The 23,029-nt window shown below is 46.7% G+C and overlaps 1 protein-coding gene across 3 annotated transcripts in view; it reads right to left on the bottom strand.

Annotated features, from left to right (window-relative positions):
- CFAP46 (cilia and flagella associated protein 46) overlaps positions 1–23,029 on the bottom strand; it is a 2,698,259-nt gene that overhangs the window by 2,264,319 nt on the left and 410,911 nt on the right. The gene's annotated exons all lie outside the window — the stretch shown is intronic.

Raw genomic sequence — 23,029 nt, 5'->3', positions numbered from 1 at the left:
AAATCACTGGGGGCTGACAAGGGGGAAAAGAGGCCACAGTTGTGAAGGACTCTGAGACACTAATTGCTGTGAGTGGCCATGCTCGGGAGTTGGTGGGGGCAGGCGGGGTAGTGTGCTGGGGAGTTGGTGGGGGAGGCGGATAGTGTGCTTAGGAGTTTGGGGGGGAGGCGGGAGGTTCGAATAGATGGGGCACTTCATTACAGTTTAACCATTAAACTTCATGAATGCAAGGACATTTCTGATTGTGTCATCACCATGCTTATTGATAGAGGCGAGTGTCACACAGTTGTGCATGGCTTGTGCCCTGTTGAAGTGTCATATAAAATTGTCTATCAGTCCCTGGCATGCCAAGCTCCCATCCCTCACATCATCTCTGGCAATGTGGGCATTTTCCTCTGCCACATGCACTGCATCCTCATCCTCATCCTCTGGGGGTGGCATTTACACATCAAGGGGAAGCTGGACATTCCTCTTCGGGCAGATATTGTGCAGCATGAGGCACACAAGCACACGTTTACCCACTTTCTCTGGAGCGTACATCAGGGCTCCACCGCTACAGTTGAGTCTGCAGAAACGTGCCTTCAGGAGGCCAAAGGTATGCTCGATGCACACATGGGTCCTGCTGTGAGCGTGGATGTAGGTATTATCCTGCGATGTTTGTGGATCACGCACAGGGGTCATTAGCCAGGGTAGCTGTGGGTATTGTGAAATACCTGAGGGTACCTCAGATAGCAAACCACGAGAAACATTATTCAGGTGGCCAATGAAGGGCTGATCCGCTTAGGTGCCAACTCTAGGGGTGGGTGAAAGAGCAAGAAAGGCTCACCGGGATAGGGGAACCTGAGGTTATACTTGGGAAATAACCCATAGGAGACGCAGTATTGTACCAAGGGAAAAGGAAAGAAGGACGAAATCCCTGAGGTTTTTGTAGGATACATCTCTACCTCGCCTCCTGCCATTAAATCTCGCCTACCCAGATGAAATGACCCCTCCGTCCAGAGCCAATTCCCTAAGACTTCCAACCTGCTAACACTTGAAGATCGTCCATCCCAGAATCTCTATTTTCCTACCCAAATACTCCCAGTCATTTTCCTTCCCGTCCGTCTGATTATTATTTTCCGCACTCCCAACCAGCTCTGGCAAAACACTACCGTTCCTCTAATCCCTCTGGTTTATTTCACAATCCTAGCTATTCCTCTTTGCCTCACAAATCCTCCTACTCATTTCAAAACCCCTCTAATATGAGGGTTGTAATTCCATATAGCACGGTTTCACCATCCTACCCTGTAAAGCAATCTGACACTCTAACCCTCATCCCTTTCCGACCCGAACACCTTTTTGCTGCACGAAAGAAGACCGACTCATAAAGCTGTTTAACTGACATGTCCCAACACAAGGGTCAGGCAGAGTCAAGCAATTAACAAGAACCACACACACCTGACGGTCCTTGACTTTTCCCGGGATACAAGGTGGAGGAAGAGAGCACAGTACGAGCAAGGCAGAGAGCACGACGAGACAGCTATCCAGACTCGGCAGTTCAAGAGGAGAAAGGCAGCAAATTTTGAGAGGCTGACGGCTGACGAGGTGAGACATGACCTTGCACATTTCGACAAAACACTGCAAAACCTCCACAGATGGAATCGTAAGACTGAGGACAATAGCCCAAGGGTGCTGAAACAGATGCAGACGTACACAGAGTGTGTCTATGCTGATAGGCAGGAGCAAGGGAGGCTCCTGCCACTGTGGTACCGGCCTTGACTTAAGATACGATGAAAAGCCAAGCGGTTTATCACAGCCGGTGGGTTGAAGGGAGAACCGACAAGAACCGGGCTATGGTGAATGAAAGTCGCAAAGTGAGAGAAGTTCAAAGAACTGTAAGATTGTAAAGGGGAGACCAGAGGTCGAAGTGGGCAGGAGCGGTTGGGAGCGGTGCTCCTATACTTTTTATTTTTAAGTTTCACTGTTCCTATACTTTTATTTTAAAAAGAAACCGTTCTGGAATGCTTTCGTTTTAAAATAAAAGTATATAAAGAAGTTGAATCTTGCACTTCAGTGCACTGCACTGCACATTCCCATAAATAGCAGGTGTGTTTCTTTGGGGGGTTTGAATTGTGGGTGGGTGAGGGCACAGGGATGGTGTTTGTGGGGAGTGGGGCAAACCAGCAGAGAACATAGCTCCACTACTTATTTTCGTACACTTCGACCAGTGGGGGAGACCAGCTGCAGAGGGGGGAACGGTACAACGTAGGTGCAGCTCCTAGCAACTCTAGTCAATCCCCGTCTGAGTGAAACTACAGATTCCAGAAGGCCGTAGGAGAGTCACCAACATAGGTCAAAGTGTTCATACAGGAGGTCAAGCAAATTCCCCATACAGACAACAGCCTTTGACACAAGAACTGAAGAGTGAAGTAAGGGAATTGAATCCCATCTCTTGAGAAACAAAGGGAAGTGAATCCCGTAAAGATTGAAAACAAACGTGAGGTTGGCAAAAGTGAACCCGGAAGAGGGATGCTGATGAAGAGGGGGAAAAGTGTAAAGTCCCAAGAAACAGTCTGTTGACAAGAGTGAACTCGGCCGACGGATGTCCACTGGAACTGTTTAAAAAGACATTAAGAGGTGTGAAGCAAGGAGTATTGTAACACAAGGGGAAGGGAAGCGCCCCCTGTCATTTGTGATCCGAGTCCAGCCGAGGGAGATCCGGGGTGAATCCATCACCTGAGAAATATGTAGAACAGAACTTTGTGTTTGTTTGTTGTTTTTCTTGGTAAATCTATCAGGCCCTCTTACGAGGAAACCACAAAGCCAAAGGCCTTGATATCGACAAGAACAGTTTTAGGAACCAATCCCAAAAGAGGGGGCTCCAAGGGGTGTAAAACTATCACCCAACATCACGAGGAGAACCGGGGTCAGTGCCCAGAAGAGGGGGACCCAGGGTGAAGAATCCTCACTGCAAGTAAAACCAGGAAACAACCTTTCATTTTTGTTGAAGGAACTATTGTTTTGTTATTTGAATATAATACCGGACACCAGTTGGCATAAAGTGGTGAAAGGGAACTGCAGAAAGTTGCACACTGCAGGGGTAGACTGTCACTCTGCAAGATAAAGGACAGAAGGTCAAGCAGTGACAATGTCAGTATCAAGCACCACATAGAAAAGAAGAAAGGTCTATGGGACAAATGGACCGCCCCAAGCCGAATGAGGATGCACAGAAAAGATTGCAAGGGGGCTAAACGATCAGTAAAGGGTACAACTAAAGAAAGTTAATTTTTCCCTGATGACGGGTGTTCTGGAGGGTGATTACCACCCATCAAGAAATAGGTCTTCAGGTGGCTGAAGTTATAAGAGACGGTCACAGGAAATGAGTTCACAATCCACAATATGCCTTATGTCCCAAAGCAGACCAACTCAGTACCGGAAGACCATACCCAAGTACAAGCAAACTATTCAAGGGGAGAGGGAGAGGCAAATTCATACAATTTCCATGGGAATTCAAGATACCAAGCTGTTCAATGGAGTCTGGGCAATCAAAGTATAAGGGAGATAAGCAAGCAAATTCCAGTAAACAGGCCAAATATCAGAAAACAGAGTTCAAGTAGGTAAAGCTGAACAAACGCTAGACAGGTTGCAAGAAATAACTTGTCAAATGATGTCAAAGGTGCAGCAAGATTCTTTTAAAGTCTCCCAGTCCTCTGAAAAGCAGGCTGGCTGTGCAGAAAAGTGCAGCAAAGGCACACTGCACTCAAGCATCTGGGTAATATAGTTTGTTTCTGCAGGTGCCAAGCACCTGGCAACATGTCTTGCAGCCAACGTGGTCAGCTATTGCATCCTCAGAGATTATTAATACTTGGTAAAGACCATGAAGACTGTGGATCCGATCGACCACTTGCATTCTTTAATTTGGATGTTAAACCTTTCACCAATGCCGTACCCATCCTAACAGATTGGATACAGCATTGCCTTCACATTTTACCTTAATCAAGCAGTCTTTGGTTTTGGGACACAGGCTTTGAATGATATCCAGAACATCACACATTTTCCAGATACAAGTGAAACATTTCAATAAAAATCCTGTGGTTATCATCTCCATAAATGATGAACATTTCAACACAGTGGTTTGGTCCGTCTCGGTCAGGCCCTTTTAATAGACCTGTGTCACAAGACCTCCATAGAAATGCCTACAGAAAGTAAGGGCTATAGTGGTTTTAACATTTTTTGCATGGTGTGGCCCCCTGTGCCCACAACACCCCTGTCGCCAGTCCAATTTACCCCTTCATTAACCCATGAACAGAGATTTGAATTGATAAACCACTGTAGGTCATTTGACAGGAGCCATTTTCAGATGCAAGTCTTATTATTATTATTATTATTATTATTATTATTATTATTATTATGTGACTAGCTTCCCTTTGCAACACGTGGTTTATATACTTACGTTCCTAAAACTGTACTTTGCCAATTATAAATCCTCAACATCCTGAATTCTAGTTGACGGCTGTCTTTCAGAGATGATTCAATTATAGAAAGGTTCATGTCAAGTATGTTCCCATTCACCTCTATTGTTTGCTATTGTGATGAAGCCTTTTGTGTGAAGGATCTGATCAGATTAAATCATACAAAGAGCTGTAATTGGTCATAGGGCACGCAAACTAGAAGCACTTCTGGATAGCGTGTTGGTTTCCTTGAGTTACCCTCCCCCTTTACATTGCTTCCAGTATTTGGCAGGAGGATTAAAACATTTGAAAGGGGTTCAAACTTTATTTTTATTTTACAAAATCAAAGTTGAATATAGGGAATGCAAGAACCATTAGCACCACAGATGGCAGTCTAATGGCTGAGAACCTACCTCCCGTGCCTGAACATAATAACAGCCTTCCCTAAACATGGCAGGTACAAGAAAGCCAGAGTCGAAAAAATACTTCCTGCATAATAACCACCACAAAGGATTAGGAGAGGAAGAGACAGAAATCGATGACAGGATTCTGGAAATGTTAGACTCACTAGTGATACAGCAGATATCAAATTCCAGATGTTCTGCTCTGAAGAAAGAAAGCTTGACCCTCACATTAAAGGTGAATACTCTGGTGGAGAGATAACTACATCAGAGGAAAAACGAATGGACATGGTAGAGCAATACAGGGATCTACAATTAGAAAATAAAACGCTCACCCTCAAGCAGTATGAACAGAACATCTGGAGAAAGAATATTTGCAGCACTCTGTTTCCAGACAATGTTGCTGGGCTCACCTTACTGACTGCATACAAAAGGAGACAGACCAAATTCCTACTTGGATCCCAGACCAGCCTTAGAAATTGAAATGGTTCAAAGATCATTGGCTTCCAAACCACCAATGGGACAAAGGCCCTGACATTTTTAGTTATCTTTTTGGGATTCCCCATAAAAAATAATATTTTGGGGGAATACAAAAGAAATAGGCGTCCTCTTCTGGGGGAGTCTCTAAATTATGATATTTGGGGACCTTAGCAAGGACATGGTGGAAAGGAGAAGACTGTTTGCCAAGGCAATAGGGACTAACTTAAAATTGAAGTGATCAATGCCATTGGCCAAATAAACCCCTGGTAAGTCACTGCACTGTGCTTTTTCTACCTTTATGATTGGGGTCACTGCTGGATTTAGAAGTGGGGTGGAGCTGAGCCAGCAGTTTAGCCATTGCTCTCCCCTGTACTCCTGCATAGAAGAAGTCATTTTATCACAGGGTGAAACTGCTATGTGGATAAAGCCTGCTGTAACTGAGGCACTGGTACTCAGGACCCTGCTGTTGGAGGCAACAGAACCCCTGCAAGTGCCTTTTCTAAAATGTCCTGGCTTGTAAGTGCTTAAGAAAAAAATCCTTTCCCGAGGACCCTGAACTGGGTTCTGCAGCTACCACAGAACCAAGGATGCAACCCTGGAGCTGTCAGTCTGCTGCAAAAGAACCACCAGAGTTACCCATGACCTTGCTCTCCGCCTCATCCATGAGTTTCGTTTGATGCTGAATCCTTGTCTCTGCATCTAAGACCCATTAAGGCGTCAAGCAGCCCCAACTCAATGTTGCCTGTCTGGTTGCCAGCTTCTTCAAGCTCCATGCTTTTGCAGTGCACAGACGTCGTGTTGACCCTTTCAAGGTCACTCACTGCTGGCCATTCTCTGCTTCTGTCTACGTAAAGCTGCAGGTTTTTCCAGTGCTGCTGACCCAAAATTGACTGCCATCTCCAGTGTCTTTGATTCTTAAACCAAAAAGAAGGTCTCAAAGCTATTGACCCCCAAAGACAAGACCAAGTGGCATTGAATAGGCTCTGTCCCCATAGCATGCCTTAAAGGATCCTTGTGACTTTTAAGCCCCCTTCTAAACCTTTTCTGAAACATTAAACAACTTCAATATTTTGCTGTTGAAATCCTTTACGGAGTACCCTAGTCTACAAATCCAGAGTGCCCCCTTAATTTTAAAGTCTGTTGTCTTGGGGGTTTACCTTACATGGGCGGGCCAGTAGTGAGTTTAGCCTTACCAAAAGTGGTTAAAGAGCTATCCCTGTCGGGCTATGGCTGTTTCCCCTTTATGATTAGAATCACTTGTGGTTTAGTAGTTGTTTGGGTATGGGTAGGTACATTAGCCACTACCCATCCCTCCACTCTTGCAGAGCAGTAATCATCTTGTCGTAAATGGTGGCTAGCGGCTGGATCTGGTACAGACTGTGCCTTCAGCTTAGTCAGCCAAATTATAACACTGTGAATTTAACACTGAGATCCCGAATCCGCTGAAGCACCTACTCCTGTGGGAGAGGGCTCAGTGGCCACTGATGTGCCTTATGTGGTAGCATAGGATTGAGTGATCCCAGGCTACTTTTCTACACCAATGGGCAACCGTGGGATGGGGTGTATGATAGCGTCAGGCATCAAGGGCTGACCAGAACAAATTAAGTTTTCATCAGCTAGAAGCCAGAGTCTGGCTGACCTTTTCCAGATATAGAGGGACTCTCCCACTCCCATACCGCCTACGCCTGCAACTCAAGATCTCAACACTTCAAAGTAGATGGTCTCAGGAGGTATATTCTCCTTGAGGATGAACCGATCCTTAGCATTCTGTCACACAAAACCCAGCCAAAATGAATGAGCACCACCGTTCTATCTGCGAGTGCAATAGCCTAAGCTTTTTTTGTTTTTAATAACAAAACCATATGGATGATTCGGTCACTGAAAGTAAGATCTGCTAATGAGATCACACTTTCATATTGCTCCAAACTAAAAAGCATGATGCACACATGTACGTTGCTGGGACCATCTCCTGACATCTTCATCAGCTGCCCTGCAGTGGCAGGAGGGCAGGTTCCAATGTCACATTTCCATTCCTGGACACAGCTTCTGAAACTCAAAGTTACAACAGGCAGAGGTGGCTTTTTAACTATCTGCACCTCTAGATTAAAATATAAGAACTGTATACCCTCCAGAATGGTAGCTATTGAGGTTGCACAGTTGTACAGCCACAAGTATTGAAGGTAATTAGGCTTGTTGAGCAGGGCCAGGTGTGCATTAACTCCCTCGTTTGGGTGTGCACTCAAAACAATAATGCAGTACTCAGCCAAGAAAGCCTTTGTTGATCCCCAGAGGAGAGTCGACACATTCCTCCAGTCCAGAGAACAGTAACCCTTGAAAGGGCACCTCTGGGAACCAATGCTTTACAGACAGTCCTGTCGGGCAAGGACCATCTCACAGCAGTGTGCTGTTTACTGCAGACCTTTTGAAGTAGGAAGACAGAGGCTGAGTGAAGTTAGAGCAGCCCAGAGGAGAGATTGTTTTTCCTGGGGCTCCCAAACCTCATGTACTCCCTGCAGACAAAGCAATCTGGGTATGGCCTCAGCAGGCATAGGACACATGATACAGCACCCTGGATTGGATGCTTGACAACCAAAATGTTCTGGACCAATACGTTGCAGCATTTTTCCAATATAAGGGGAGGAGAATCTCCACTTAGTTGATTCATCTTGGGAGTGCAAGACAAGAAGGATTCGCCTGGAACTCTGTTGGGGATAGAGAGGGTATGGCAAAAGTCCTCTGTCACAGAGGTCAAGATAGACAGCCCCAAGAAAGAGGAAAGCTCTTCTCCCTACCCATCCCAAGGGCACATTTGGGTGAAAATGTTTTGCAAACAAAGTTTACTGCAACTGGGGCACTGGTATAAACTTTCCTGGTTGGAAAGTGCAGAAGAAAGGACTACCTTGCCCCACAGGCCCAGTATGGGGTATCATTGCAACCAGAAAACTAAGTTAGTAACCCCTGGCTCCCCCTTCATCAGTGAACCAACTCAATGCTGGTTTAGGCACCTTTGACACCATCCAAGTGGCTGCACAGGAATCTCCAGAGGCATCCTCGATCTCAACGCTTGACTGCGCCTGTATCTCAAAGTTTCACTTGAAGCTCCGCTGTCTGCATCTGAGAGACACTGAGTTTTCTAGTATCCCCAATTTGACATTCCCTGCCTGGTTACCAGCTTCTTTGAGCTTCGAGCTGTTCCTGCTTCAGTACCCAGACGCTTTGTGAGCCAGGCAAGCTCGGTCACTACCAATGGCCAGTCTCTGGCTGCACCCAAGGCAGATGAGACTAACAGCACAGCCGACCTGACATCACCTGCTGTCGACATCATCTCCAACCTGCAAGCTGTTGCCAAACAGCACTGCGTCATTGGAACATTATGGCGCCAGAGTCCCGCTTGTCTTTGCGCCGGAAGCTCAGACCCTACCGGTTGGATTCTGCTCAGCCCCAAAGACAAGAACATAAGGTCTATGAATAAGCCCTGTCAGCCTTAAAAGATGCTTGCGATTTTCAAGACCCCCATCTTTATCTTTTGAGACATTCATAGTGTAAATCCCCAGCCATTAAAGCGTGGGAGTTTTATTTATATTGAATGAAAGGGGATTCATATGTGAAAGCTTTCAGTCCTGTTTCTATGTCTGCAGGTATTGTTTTCCTCTCGGGACTAGGGGGACTTAGTACAGCCCCCCCAAGGGGGAACTTGAGTATGGCTGAGGCGATTTTGAGTAAAATCCTGTCACCTGTCCCCCACCCTGGGGACAGGTGGATAGGACCATGTTTAAGCTATAGAGGCAGCAAGCCACCTAACGGGAGAACGTCACCCTGAAGAGCGTCTAGGGCATCCCTGCACTCTGTGCTGACGAGTTTCCCCAGAGCATTCCTGGCCGGCTTGCGCTCTCCTCTCCTCAGGGTAGATGAAGCGCCTGGCATGGTTGTGAGACAGCTCAGCTCGGGCTGGCAGCTCCCATGAGAGTGTGCCTCTCTTGTTAGCGGACAGACGGTACCAGACGCAAGTCTACCTTTCACCATTTTCCTCAGACAGGAGGTAGGAGTGGAGAGCTAGCCTCCGGAGCTGGCAACATAGTGCGGCCCGTGAGAAGTCGAAAAGTGTTTTGCCTGGCCTTCACAATCTGTTTCGACTCATGTTGTATTTCCCGGTCACCATGTTACTAAAGAGAACACCGGAGCGAAAAAAGGGGAATGTTCCTCTCGTTGCACCTTATGAGAGGGCGTAAATGTTAGCCGGCCGTCTCTGGAAAAGGGCCCTGGAAGTGAATAAAGGTTTACTTATCTAATGTGTCAACCCACGTGTGCCAATGTACCTCATGAAGCGAAAGAGGATTTACTAACCTTATGGGCCAACCCATGTTCGCAAATGTATCTCCTGAAGTGAAAGAAGTTTAAGTTGTCTTATGTGCAAAACCACAGGCGCCAATGTCTCTCATGATGTAAAGAATGGTTATTTATCTATGTGGCAAGTCTTTCCAGCAAGTAGCTCGCAAGTAGAAAAATTTGGCTGCCAGGTCCCATGTGAGAGTAATCCCGATTACCATTGCAACACTGGTGTGAAATAGTTGTGGGGCTATCATAAGTGACATATATATCACGCTCCAAACTGGCTGACAGTGCAAGTAAAGTGTTAGTTTGCTAACTCTTGTATAATTCTTACAAACATTTGTTCTGATTGGCTGCAAAGCAGTTGGTTACTTATCATATTTGCTACAGAGTGCGCTGGGAGTGCTCCCACCTAAAGGGTAGCAGTTATGTGTTTATTCAAATGAGGGTAGCAGTTATGTGTTTATTCAAATGAGACTGTAATAAGTCTTTAGTCATCCCATTGTAAACAGTTTGTAGTGGGATCCCATTTTGAAGGGTACTGCTATCCTCCAGTGTCATACTTGGGTAAATAAGAAGTATAACTATTGGAGGCAAATGTAAGAATGTAAGACTATGAGGCCCCTATTCTCAACTTGGCGCAGTGAAGGTGCTAAACAGCATGATTCACTGTGCCAAAAGAGGACTCCCAGGCTCCACTAGTATTCTCAAGTGGCCCTGGGTGTCCTCGTAGAGCACGACAGTGCTCTGTGTGGATTGCGCCTGTTTTAGTTCTAACAACTTTGTGGTGTATATGAACACTTTCATTTGTAGCAAAGCGAGCAGCTTCAACATTGCAGAATGCAACGTTGAAGCAGCTCACTTTGGTGTAAATGAATGTGTTCACCAACGTGAGCAGCTTCAACAGTGCAGGATGTTGAAGCTGCTTACTTTGGTGTACATGAAAGTGTTCATATACACCCTTGTGTTGTATATGAACACTTTCATGTACACCAAACCAAGCACCTTCAACGTTGCAGCAACGTTGAAGCTGCTTGCTTTGGTGTACATGAAAGTGTTCATATGTAACACACAGGTGTACATGAACACTTTCATTTACACCAAACAAGGCTTCTTGTGGCACTCCTCCAGTTTAACGGCACCAAAAGGGTATCGTATATGTACGCTAGTTTAGCACACATATTAAACTGGCGGAGTGCCACAAGAATTGGCTTCCAAAAAGCCAGTTTATGAATTTGGCGGTTGCTAGGTTAGTTTCCAACCCATCCCGGCAACCGCCACATGTATTCCGAAAGTGACGCATTCCTTCCAACTTCGGAGGAATGCGCCACCTTCAGAATAGGTCTTAAGTACCAAAAAGGTTGTTAAGCCTTTTAACGTCCTTTTCGGTACTTAGGAACTGGATAGGAGTAGGGCCCTAAAACTGTTCAGCAATTGTACTACCGGAGGTGGTATCAGCCATATAACTTGGGAACACTGAGTTGTAATTATTGTTTTTTTAACTGATTATATAAAGAAGAGTTGTACTCTATCAAAACATTATCAGACTGTGACTGTTTATTTCATGTGGTACAAACATAGGGCAGCTGGCCAGTGAGGCAGGACTGCCCATAGCGCAAGTATAGATCACACCCCCTGGGTCCACATACACATGTGTGTGGTAAGGTGTAGTATCCCTCGCCCAGGACTCCTACAGGTAGCTCCTCTGTTGAAATCCTTCCTGAGCACGCTAGGTTACAAACCCCATTCTTTTAAAGTCTGCTTGTTCTGTATTTTCCTTTAAAGGGGTAGGACAGTAGTGTTTTTATTAGTTCTGCGCGTTTTTGTTACTTTAAGGGACGATGCTTGCTTTTTTTTTAGAACCTTCATTGGACAATCTTTTATTTTGGGATCACCAGATTTTGTTGTTAGGATTGATTCTGTACCAGTTCCTATCCCTCCTGAAGCATAGATCCTTCCCTCAGCCCACATTACCAAAGCGGAAAAGATGGTATGCATGTCGGGCTGTACCCGTTTCACCTTTATGATAGGGATCACTGCTGGTTTTGTAGTAGTGTGGGGCTGAAAATGTGCCTTTGCCACTACTCATCCCTGTACTCTTGCAGAGCAGTAGGCATTTTATCAGTATTCTGACAAAAAAGCGCACAGAACAGTCTTTCAGACTTTACAATTGTTCCTGATAATTTGTATACAATGTGCAGAAATGCTATGGTTATTAAGAAGAAGGATCGTGCTTTGCAAGGTGTTTGAGAATTGTGGTTCAAATGTCTTTTTATGCTTTAACCTGTGAAACTGTGACTCTGGACGTGTCACACTTTTTGTTCAAATCCTTCGTATACTTCAGCTTTAAACCTTTTAAAAGGCAGCTTTCTAATCGCTGATTATTTGTTACTGTTGGTTAGGAAAACTAATTTCAAAGATTCTAACCACTATACCACAGTGTGGGGAAAACAAAACAAACAATTAGAACAGTGTACAGAACCTTAAGTTAGCTTCAAGGATAACAGTGCATAATATTTATTTTTAAATTAAGCAATGGAATGCAGAATTGCTGTCACTGTAGGCAACAGCAAACAATCGTTCTTCATCATGCCTGTCAACTGCCAAAAAATGACGTGGTGATTCTGGGAAAGAAAATATTCATATATTTAAAAATAATGCTCAGTGCTAGTCTGAATAAGTGATTCTCTCTTCACAATTTGTGATAACAATCATGCCATTCCCCGTTACAGATGAACAAGTTACTTCTTACCTGGTAACGTTCTTTCGATGGGATGTTCCTCCGACGTATTCCTTATCTTAGATAATTCGTCTCCAGTTTGCTGGCCTCGGAAATTTTTTCTCTGTAGAGGGCGCTGCGCATCGACGTCCGCTGAGTTGGTGTCCCTCGACAGCCACCGTATCGGCGCCGACGTCACCATGCCCATAAATAGCCACGTGCAGTGTCCGTTGCTCAGTTCCGTTTTGTAGCATCAGATAAGTCTTGCATGAATTGGCTATTGACCTTGAAGGAGCGTGAGCTGCAACCACAAGGGAAGTATTACTGCGGGGATGGATGGGAGGGGCGATAAGGAATATGTCGGAGGAACATCCCATCGAAAGAACGTTACCAGGTAACAAGCAACTTGTTCTTCGAAGGGATTGTGTCCTCCGACGTATTTCTTATCTTAGATAGACTCCCATAGCAGTGGTATGTAATTGGAGGTGGGAGTAAGAATGTTATGTATCCCTTTTAGGAATGAACCGTATGTAATACGGCTTTGCCAAATCTGGTCTCTTGACTAGCGGAGGAATCCAGGTAGTAAAATCTTGTGAATGTATGTGCGGACGACCATGTGGCAGCCGCACATATGTCTCGGACCGGTACCCCTCTTTGGAGGGCCGAAGAGGCTGCGATACCCCTGGTTGAATGAGCCCTAAGATTTAGAGGGGGCTCTTTCCCTGCCAGTTTGTAACATTCCAGAATGGCCAAAATAATCCACCTGGAAATGGTCTGTTTTGTTATGGGTAGTCCCAACTTGTGACCTGAGTAGCCTACAAACAGTTGGTCTGCTTGCCTAATCCTAGCAAGTCTGCTGATGTAAAAGCTTAGAGCTCGCCTTGAGTGTTAGGGAGAATTCTCTGTTAAGGCTAATTTCCCAAACCTAGTGAGTCCCCCAGCAGCTTTGCTGGATTTTTGGGGTTTATTTTTTTCTCCTGCTAAGAGTGACACTCTTTTTCTCCCATTTGAGATATCCTTTGACTTTGTAATGTGTTTTATGGGCTATGGGGTCTTTTACTCCATAGGGCTTCATGTGTTTTTGCTATGTGTGTTACACAGCACCCTCCGTGCCGTAACACAGGGGTGTCATAGTGACCCCCAAACATAGACTCTGTACCCTGGGACTGACTACTGTCTCCCAGGGCATGTAAAGTCACCATTGGCTTTACTAGTCCTAAATTGTGAACAGAACCAGTACAAACCATCATATTGTGGGCATACTGGTAGGGGCAATTCGATTGCCCCTGTGTCTGTTGTTCGAGGGGGCACTGTCCATCCCCCCCTGAGCGAGTTTTGGCTGGTGGCAGTGGATACTACTTTTTATATTCAACCGCAAATATATTCCTATGGGATTTTCCCATTGTTCGAGGCTAATACTTTTTAACATAGCCTCAAACATACCGCTGGTTTATTTATTTAATATTAATTCACCGGTTGGTATTTTTTGCCAGAACTCGGTTCCGAAATGGCGTTTGTGTTCGCTTCTGTGACTCCAACCCAAGTTGAGCCCTTTGCCTTTGTTCCACTTTTTGGCGGGCTTCTCCACAGAAGCCTCCAAAAGTTGTGCCACTCTGTCTGGGTACCACAGGGGGTGTGGGAGGGGGTTTTGGCACCCTGGACTGAGTTGCCTCGGCAACTCAAGTCACACTCTTGTGTGATTGGCCCAGTGGTGAGCCGCCCGGCTCACCACTTAGCATGTTTGAGTGACAGCTAGGACTGATGAAAGGGGGTTTTCTGCATAAAAGCAGGGCTTTGGGGACTGGGACTTCAGACATCGCCACAGGACCAAAGAATCCGAAGAGGGAGAAGCTGTGCCGAGCTGCAACGACGACACCACCGGTGGAGCCCTGCTGAACCGACTCACCACTTCTTCCAACGACAGAGGAGATCTTCATCCCGAAGAGTCTTCTTCCTTTGACTGGTGGGGATAACCAGTTTGCCCGCCTTTTCGCCTTCCCGGATCATCTCGTTGCCGCCTTGCCTGTGCAAGCACCCCGGCAACCGGGATACCACGTTTTTCCACTACTTCTTTTACCAGAGAACTCTGCGGCTGGTTTCTTCCCTGGCAGTGCAACGACCTTCAGCTTTCCTCCACGTCGAGATCATCTCTTCCTGTGGACGACGCCGTGGCTTGCACCCGCTGCCAGGAACAACTGCCCCCGCTGGAGGATTCTCTCCACTTTTCAGGTACTGTGTCCGCCTGGTCTCCCTCGCAACGGTCTGTGTGGGGTGTCTCTTAAATCCTCAACTTACCACTTGGGTTTACACCATGCTGGCTAACTGAACTTTTCTGAGCTTTACTGATTCCTTTTAAAACTGTCTGCAAGCCTTTCCCAGCCTTTTAAACTGTGTGATATTGGGCGCATTGGTGTTCTACTCTTTCCAAGAGGGAGCCTGGCCTCTGAACTTTTTGCTCACAAGTAGACTTTGACTTTCCTGCCTTGCTGAGTGCTTCTAAAGTATTGTGTTGTGTGCTGTTCCAAATTTCTGCCTTTTCCCTCCCTTTTTCTTAAACTTATTGGAGTGCCATCTGTAGTTAAGCCTCACCTCTGTCTGGAAATAAGTGGTGTTAACTAAGACTTGTCTAATAAGGACTAAGGGATGTATATATAATAATAGTGACTGTGTTTTTGAACTTACTTACAATAATAATGCTAGAGTGTTTCTAAGTGTGTCTTTAAATAAATAATTATATGTTTGATACCAAAGCTCTGGTCAGGGTTTGCTTGTCTATACTGTCTAACTCTTCTTGAGAGAAGTCAAGCTGCTCAGCCACAGCTACCAGGTAAATCTGGGTGGTACAGACTGCTACCAATTGGGTTTCTGCCAACACCTGTAGTCTTAAGCCTTTTGCAGTGGTCCCTAAGGGACTGCACAGGTTTCTGCCTAACATTGGGTCCAGCCTATGTAGTCTTTCTTCCTCTTTCCCCGGATGGGGAGGAGGGTAGAACGAAGGTAAGGTAATTTTATGAGTGATGTGAAATTCAGAAACAACCTTTGGGAGGAAATTAGGCTTCACCTGTAGGACAACTTTGTCCTTATGGAAAATTGTATGGGGGGTTTACAAAATAGAGCTTGTAATTCACTCACCCTCCTAGCAGATGTTAGTGCTACTAATAGAACAGTTCTAAGGGTGAGAAATCTCAGCAAACAAGAGTGGAGTGGTTCGAAGGGAGTACCCATTAGGAAATTTAAGACTAAATTTAAGTCCCAAAAGGGAACTTGGAATGGTCTTGGAGGATAGACATTAGTTAATCCCTTGAGAAATTGTATTACTAAGGGTAGTTTGAAATACAATGGTTCCTCCGCAGTGCACTTGAAGATTGATAGTGCCGCGAGATAGCCTTTTACAGTGCCAACTTGAAGGCCTGAGTTTGCCAAGTAGAGTAGAAACGATAACACCGTTGGTGTACCGCATGAAAAAGGGTCGATATTCTCCTCTCTACACCAGCTGCAAAATTTGTTCCAACGGCAGCGGTATAAAGACTTTGTTGCTGGCCTTCTGGCCAAAAGCAACACCTCCATGACATCATCAGGGAGGTCCCATTCCTTGTACCTCAACCTTTCAGAAGCCAAGCGTGAAGGTTGATGGTTTTTATGTCTGGATGGAGAGTTTTTATGTCTGGATGGAGAACCTGACCTCCCTTCTGCGAGAGAAGATTCGCTTTGAGTGGAAGACGGATTGGAGGGCAGATGGACATCCAGAAGGTCCGGGTAACACGTTCTCCTGACCCAGTCCGGGGGAATTAGGATCATGGTTTTCCGGAATCTTCTCAACCTCCTGATCATTTGAGGAATAACAGGGACTGGTGGAAACGCCTAAAGGACTGGAAACTCGCAGTCCACTACGAACGCGTCCCCTAGAGCTCCTCTCGGGGGAAATTCCCTTCAACAGAACAGATCGCACTTCCTGTTGGTACTGGTGGCGAACAGATCCACTCGAGGGGTTCCCCAAAGAGCGAAGATCTCTTGAAGGACTTCCTGAGCTAGCTCCCACTCGTGGGAGACTGTGCCCTGCCTGCTCAGAGCGTCCGCTGTCAAGTTCTTCTCTCCGGCTAGGTGAACTGCCGATAGAGAGATTCCTTCCTGAATTGCCCAAAACCAGAGCTGCATTGCCTCTCTGCACAGTGGCAGTGACCCTATGCCTCCTCTTTTGTTGAGGTAGTGCATGGCCACCGTGTTGTCCATCATTATTAGGACATTTCTCCCGTGTACTGATGGAAGGAAAGCTTTCAGTGCTAGTCGGATCGCTCTCAGCTCTAATAGGTTGATGTGTAGTCTGGACTCCGATGGAGACCAACGACCGCTGATGGTCAAGTCGTTGGCATGGGCTCCCCACCCCGTGAGTGAGGCGTCTGTGACTACTGTTATCTCTGGCCATTGTTGCCAAAACAGTTCTCCTTTCAAGATGTTCTCTGGATAGGCCCACCATTGAAGATCGTGGGATACCTTGTCCGGAATCCGAAGGAGATCTGTCATTCTTCCTGAGAACTGTGACCACTGGGTTCTTAGTGCCCACTGGAGAGATCTTATTCTCAGGCGAGCCTCTGGCACAAGGAAGATGCAGGATGCCATGAGGCCTAGCAATCTCAAAAAGTCGAAGGCTGGAAGATGTTGGGCATTTTGAAACTTGTTGACCGTCTGCAGAATATCTTGAGCCCTCACCTCTGGTGGCGAGGCTTTTCCCAGGGAAGTGTCCAGGACCGCTCCAATGAACTGGAGTCTCTGTGATGGTATCATCTGTGACTTCTTCAAATTGGAGGGAGAAGCCCAGTTTGTGAAGGAAGGGGCAGGCATAATCTAGCTGAATCTGAGCTTGTTCTGGAGATACAGCTCTGATCAGCCAATCGTCCAGGTAGGGGTAGACGTGAATCCCTTTCCTCCTTAGACTTGCAGCCACTACCGACATTAGCTTGGTGAAGACCCTCGGGCGGAGGTCAGCCCAAATGGCAGAACTCGAAATTGATAATGAGAACCGCCAATTGCGAACCTCAGGTATTTCCTGTGTTTGAGATGAATTGGCACATGGAAATAAGCATCCTGGAGGTCCAGAGATACCAGCCAGTCCTGGAGCTGGAGGGCCTGAAGGATCTGAGAGAGAGTTACCATCTTGAACTTGTCCTTCCTGAGGAACTTGTTCAATTCTCTTAAGTCCAAGATAGGTCTCAGTCCTCAGTCTTTCTTCGGTATGAGAAAGTAGGGGGATTACCAGCCCTTGTTCCTCTCCGCTACAGGTACCGGTTCTATGGCACCTTTCTCTAGCAGGTCTACAATTTCCTGCAAGAGGAGCGGATCTGGAAGTTTTAGAGAGCTGTTCCCCGGTGGATGACTCTGAGGGATGCATAGAAAGGGTAGGCAGTAATCTTGGGCCACTGTCTCCAATGCCCAAGCATCTGACGTAATAGCCTGCCATTCCGTCAGATGGTGAGTTAACCTGCCCCCTACAGGTGTTTTGTGTGGAAAGACCTCAGAGTGGTTTGGGAGCGGCTGATGCAGATGCCGAGGGTAAAGAGGCAACTGCTGCTGCTGCGGCCTTAGTACTTTTGACCCGTCCACCTCGGGTGGATTTCCTGGGGCCTCTTTGAGCCGGCTGTCCTCTGCCTCTCCCGAATGTGGAGTAGTAGCGAAAGGACTTTCCTCTGCAAGAGGTTCCTGAGGGGAGAAAAGGAGTTTGGCGGATTGCAGCTCCTAAAGATTTTGCTGCCGCTTTAGATGTTCACAACCTTTCCAGACTGTCATCAGCCTTTTTACCGAATAAAGAAGAGCCATCAAAGGGCATATTCAAAAGTCTGGCCTGTACATCTGGAGCAAAGCCAGACTTTCGTAACCACGCATGCCTGCAGATTGTAGTACTTGCCGCCATGGCCCTGCTGATACTGTCAGCGGAATCGATGCCAGTTTGAAGAGATTCGCACATGGCATCTTTGCCATCTTTAATGATGTTAAGGAAAGCTTCCCTTTCTTGTCCTTCCGGCATGCAGTCAGCCGCTCATGAAGCACACTCCCACAGTGTGTGACTGAACCTGGCGAGCGTACAAGTGGCGTTGATGGATTTCAACGCCATACTACAAGCACAAAAGACTTTTTTTGCCATAGAATCGTACCTTTTGTCATCCCTGTCCTGTGGAACAGGAGGATACGCGGATCTGCTGCTTGATGAAGTTGCTGCTTAAACCACCAGGCTCTCTGGAGTCGGGTGTTTTGATAAATATTCAGGGTCAGCCGCAGCTACCCTATACTTGGCTGACAATTTTTATTGACTGCAGGATAACCTCAGGAGTTTCCCAATTTGATGAAATTTTCCTTTGTAAAGCTGTATGAAAAGGAACCACAGGATCCTCCTCTGGACCTTTATCTAGTATGTCTGTAAGGTCATCCTGTTAAAAAACAGGTGAAGGTGCAGACCAACCCATGAATTCAATAATTCTTGCCATCAGGGTTCTATAGGGGGTTTCAGCATATTCCCCTGGGTCTGGTTTGGCAAAATCCACTTCTGGGGAAGTGTCCAACCCACTTGCCTCATGTAAGGATTCCTGTAGGTCTTTCAACCTTCTTTCCTCAGAGGTCAAAATCTCTGAAACAAGTGGTGTGGTCCTCTGCAGCCCGAAGGGTCTTTCTTGATCAGAATCCTCCCCTTCTTCATAGATTGAAGATAAGCTTCTGGGGTACTCTGACCTCGGAAATGGTGTAAAACCCATTTCTAAAGCAGAAGGAGCCAAACTTGTCATTATTGGTCGGGAAAAAGTCGATGTCGTCGATGCCGATGTGAAAGGCTTCGAAGGCGCCGAGAAAGGCGTGGAGAAAACTGGAAGAGGACGATGTTCCCAGAGTCATGCTGGAGGCCCTGGGTAATACTGTTGGCTGTGAAGTAGCCGTGTTTTTTTCTTTTATCAGCGTCGATGTCGGCGTCGATTCGATCGACCGATGCGTCGAAGAACCCTTCAATAACGGCGTCGATGGCGCCGATCTATGAGTCGAAGGGACTTTGGACGATGGTGTCGAAGATGGTGCCTTGCTACCCGATGGCCCGTGGCGCTCTCGGGTGGACTCTTTCGCCGGGTGCAAGGACTCGCAGCGTATTGATTTTTTGGGTCTTTCACCCAGGTTATCACCCTCAGCTGTCTTTGAGGGGGTCGAGGCCGCTTTCTCGAAGACGCTCAGCATCTTTTTCCTAAATTCCTCCCACTCAGCCTGAGAGCTGTGTTTTGTGGGGCAGGAGACCCTTTCCGGGGAAACAGAAGATGACCAGTAAGGGGATCTTCGACATCTCTTTTTTGAGTGTCTAGATCTCGACGAGTGGTGGGAGCTACTTCGAGACCTAGAATGGGAATGCTTTTGATGGCGAGGAGACGAATGCCTCGACTCGGCCGAAGAAAGTTTTGAGGAGGTTTTAACTGACTTACCTCTCTCCAGCTTCCCCTTGCGCTCCTTCGAGCCTTTCGCCGTCATGGACATGCAGTCCTCACACTCCGAACAATGGTGCTCGACTCCCAAGCACCACAAACAGATCCTGTGAGGATCCGTTAGCGACATTTCTTTCTGCAGTCTCGACATTTTTTGAAGCCGGACCTCTGAGTCGTCGGTTTGGATGAGGAAGCCATCAGTACGAGTTGGTTTTCTCGAGGAATAATAAGAGGTTTATTTGACTGAACTGAGCAATGATATTCCGAGGCCCCATGAAGCGCGGAAAAACAGAACTGAGCGACGGACGCCGCGCGTAGCTATTTATGGGCATGGTGACGTCGGCGCCGATACGGTGGCTGTCGAGGGACACCAAATCGGCAGACGTCGACCCGCAGCGCCCTCTACAGAGAAAAAAATTCTGAGGCCAGCAAGCTGGAGACGAATTATCTAAGATAAGGAATACGTCGGAGGACACAATCCCTTCGAAATGTAGGTTTCCAGCTAGGAGGGGAATTCTTGAAGTTTCATGTTGAGAATTGAAAGACCAAACATCTGGCCTCATTACGAGTCTGGCGGTAGCTGTGCCGGAAAGACCAGTAGGCTGACACCAGACCGGTAATACCATTCCACCTCCATGATTGCCGGAATCACCGGGACATTACAACCCGGGTGACCCGGGAAATTCTGGAGGCGGAATTCAGTAAATCCCCATTCCGGACCATGGAAACACTGGTTCCGTCCATGACCGAGCCTGTGTTTCTGTGTCCGCCTGCAGGTGTGTGGTGTTACTTCCACCAGGTCAGTTCTGGCGGGAGTGACACCTACCGCCTGCAGGACTCGGAATAAGCCGGTCCCGAAACAACAGTGGCAGCGGATTTACCGCCACCGTTGTTTCCGGACCGGCTAACTTATAATGAGCCACATCGTCTTTTGCAATCCACATTAAAAAAAATTATCTTTTCAATGAGGGCTGATTACTTTTCCCTATGGAATCTCTCCAGCTTTTCTTTAAATGTTCACGTCTCTTCCCACTACTAACGTCATGCTCCTCTCAACCATTCACAAGCCGAAAAGGAGGTCCACTAGCTTACTCTTTCTGGAAATGCACATTGTCACATCACACCACCCGTCTTCAATTTTCACAAGGACAGTCAGGCTTCACTTGCACAAATTACAATGGGAGCGTTTATTGAAATAAATATTAAGCCAGAACATGTTTTGTTTTCATACGCATGTTTCGCAAAATGGATATGTAAAACTATCTGAATATGACAGTGAAAGTGTCATAACTTACAAATTAGACAGTTAAGTACAGGAACTGGTAATAGAGCTGTGATGCATACATGGAGTCTTAGTTAAGCAGTCCAAGATCAGACCACGATCAAGGAACAGGAAAACAAACTGGTGGTAAAATGAGAGTAATTAGTAATCCGGTGAGAGACAATCTGAATGGAACAAGCATTCTGATTGGCTCTCGCTAGGTCCCTACCCGGCCAGGAATCCCTCCGTCGGGATTCCACGTCCTTTGTCCTCGGCGGGGGGGTGTGGCAACCCCTCAGCCAATGAGGAGGCTCGAAGCGGGGCCATCCCAGCTCCGAGCCTCCCCATGGCTGAGAGGCTGCATTCGCCCCCCGCCGGGGACTCGGGTATATATTTTCTTTTTTTATTCCCTTCCCGACCTCCCACCCAGCCCCCCAACTTACCTTCTTGGTCCTGCGTCCCCGGCGGGAGACGAGGGTAGCCTCCAGCCGTGTGGAGACTCGGAGCGGGGCCATCCCCACTCTGCGCTTCCACACGGCTGGGGGCTTCCCTCGTCCCCCGCCGGGGACGCAGGTACTTTTTTTTCCCCTCTTCCCCCCGTCCCACTCCCACCCTCCCAACCCCACTTACCTTCTTTTTGAAGCTTTTCGGGAGCGGGCGCTCTGAGAACACTTGTGTTCCCAGCGCGACCGCTCCAGATGGCCGCCCTGGAAAGGGAAAACGGACTCAGTTTTCCTTTTCCATGGCGGCGGAAATTTTATTTTCTTTTTTTTTTTCTCATGAAACGCTGCAGCGCCCGAAACGCTGCAGTGTTTCTGCACAAAAAAAAAAAAAAAAGCTTGTAGTGCCCTTTTAGTGCCCCGGTCATGCAATTTTTGCATCTGGCAGGTCATGGTGAAGGACATGGTTGAGAAGCACTAGGACACGTGACTGGGAGAATAAAAGGCTGCTCTAGCCCCACAACAGCAGTTTAATGTGCACTTAAAAAAAGAGTAACAGGCAAGCGCTTAGGATCAGTTGGTACTGGTGTAGTTTATTAAACTGCACATGCACCACTCGAGGATTCAATCTGTGTACAGCTCTAGCTCTAGCTAGACTTTTCCAGTCACAGTTTCCAGCAGTCACTGGGGCTGCTAGCAATGTCCTGACCACTAGTGTGCACACTCAATGTACAACCTAGGCGTCCAAGCCAAGCCACACCAAGACCCATTGCATAAACACCCGGAATGCACAAAACACTCATTGTTAACAGACACCACCTCTAGCCTGCAACAGAGATGACGTTATATGTCAGAACAAACAGCACTTGATAGATGGGCATCAGATAGGATGAAAAGAATACACCTGACTAAGCACTAATTCCAATGGACATACATACCGACCCACAGACCTCAACTAACAGTACTGTACCACTGTTAAAATATTCCAGCCCAAACTCTGGTTACCCACTTTCTGTAGAGTACACCTCTGTTGTCGACGTTGGTCTGTGCTTTAAACAATTAAATTATAAAAATTAATAAAAATAGAGCACTCTTCAAATCATATTTTGATAAGATTACTACACTCAGAAACATTAAAATAACCAGGTCTAAAATGAGCATTAGTTCTAAAGCCTTGGACTCCTGAGTTAGATGCAAGGTTCCTTGCATTCAACAACAGTTGGAGCTTGCAGGAGTGGAACACATAATGAAAGTTCAGTCTAAGGTCTGGGGTTCTGCGGCTGTCTGCTCCTTAACAATCACTCCACTTCCTCTTTGACCAATAGCTTCCAGCAAAGTCTCTATTTAAACATCCATGACAAGCTCCACAGACCGCTTTCACTCTGTGCCAGCATCACTCTCAAGACCTGTGATTTGTTCAGAAGTGGCCATTTCAAAGCACAAATGAGCATGCCTAATTGCGTAGAAACTACAACTCTGGGTTGGGTGCTTGAGAATGCGTCTGAAATTGTGGCCACAGTAACT

The sequence above is a fragment of the Ambystoma mexicanum genome, chromosome 8 (assembly GCF_040938575.1).
Source record: "Ambystoma mexicanum isolate Mex_15411 chromosome 8, UKY_AmexF1_1, whole genome shotgun sequence".
Classification (NCBI taxonomy): domain Eukaryota; kingdom Metazoa; phylum Chordata; class Amphibia; order Caudata; family Ambystomatidae; genus Ambystoma; species Ambystoma mexicanum.
The sequence above is the reverse complement of the archived record's forward strand: the minus strand, read 5'-3'. Positions and strand labels throughout refer to the sequence as shown.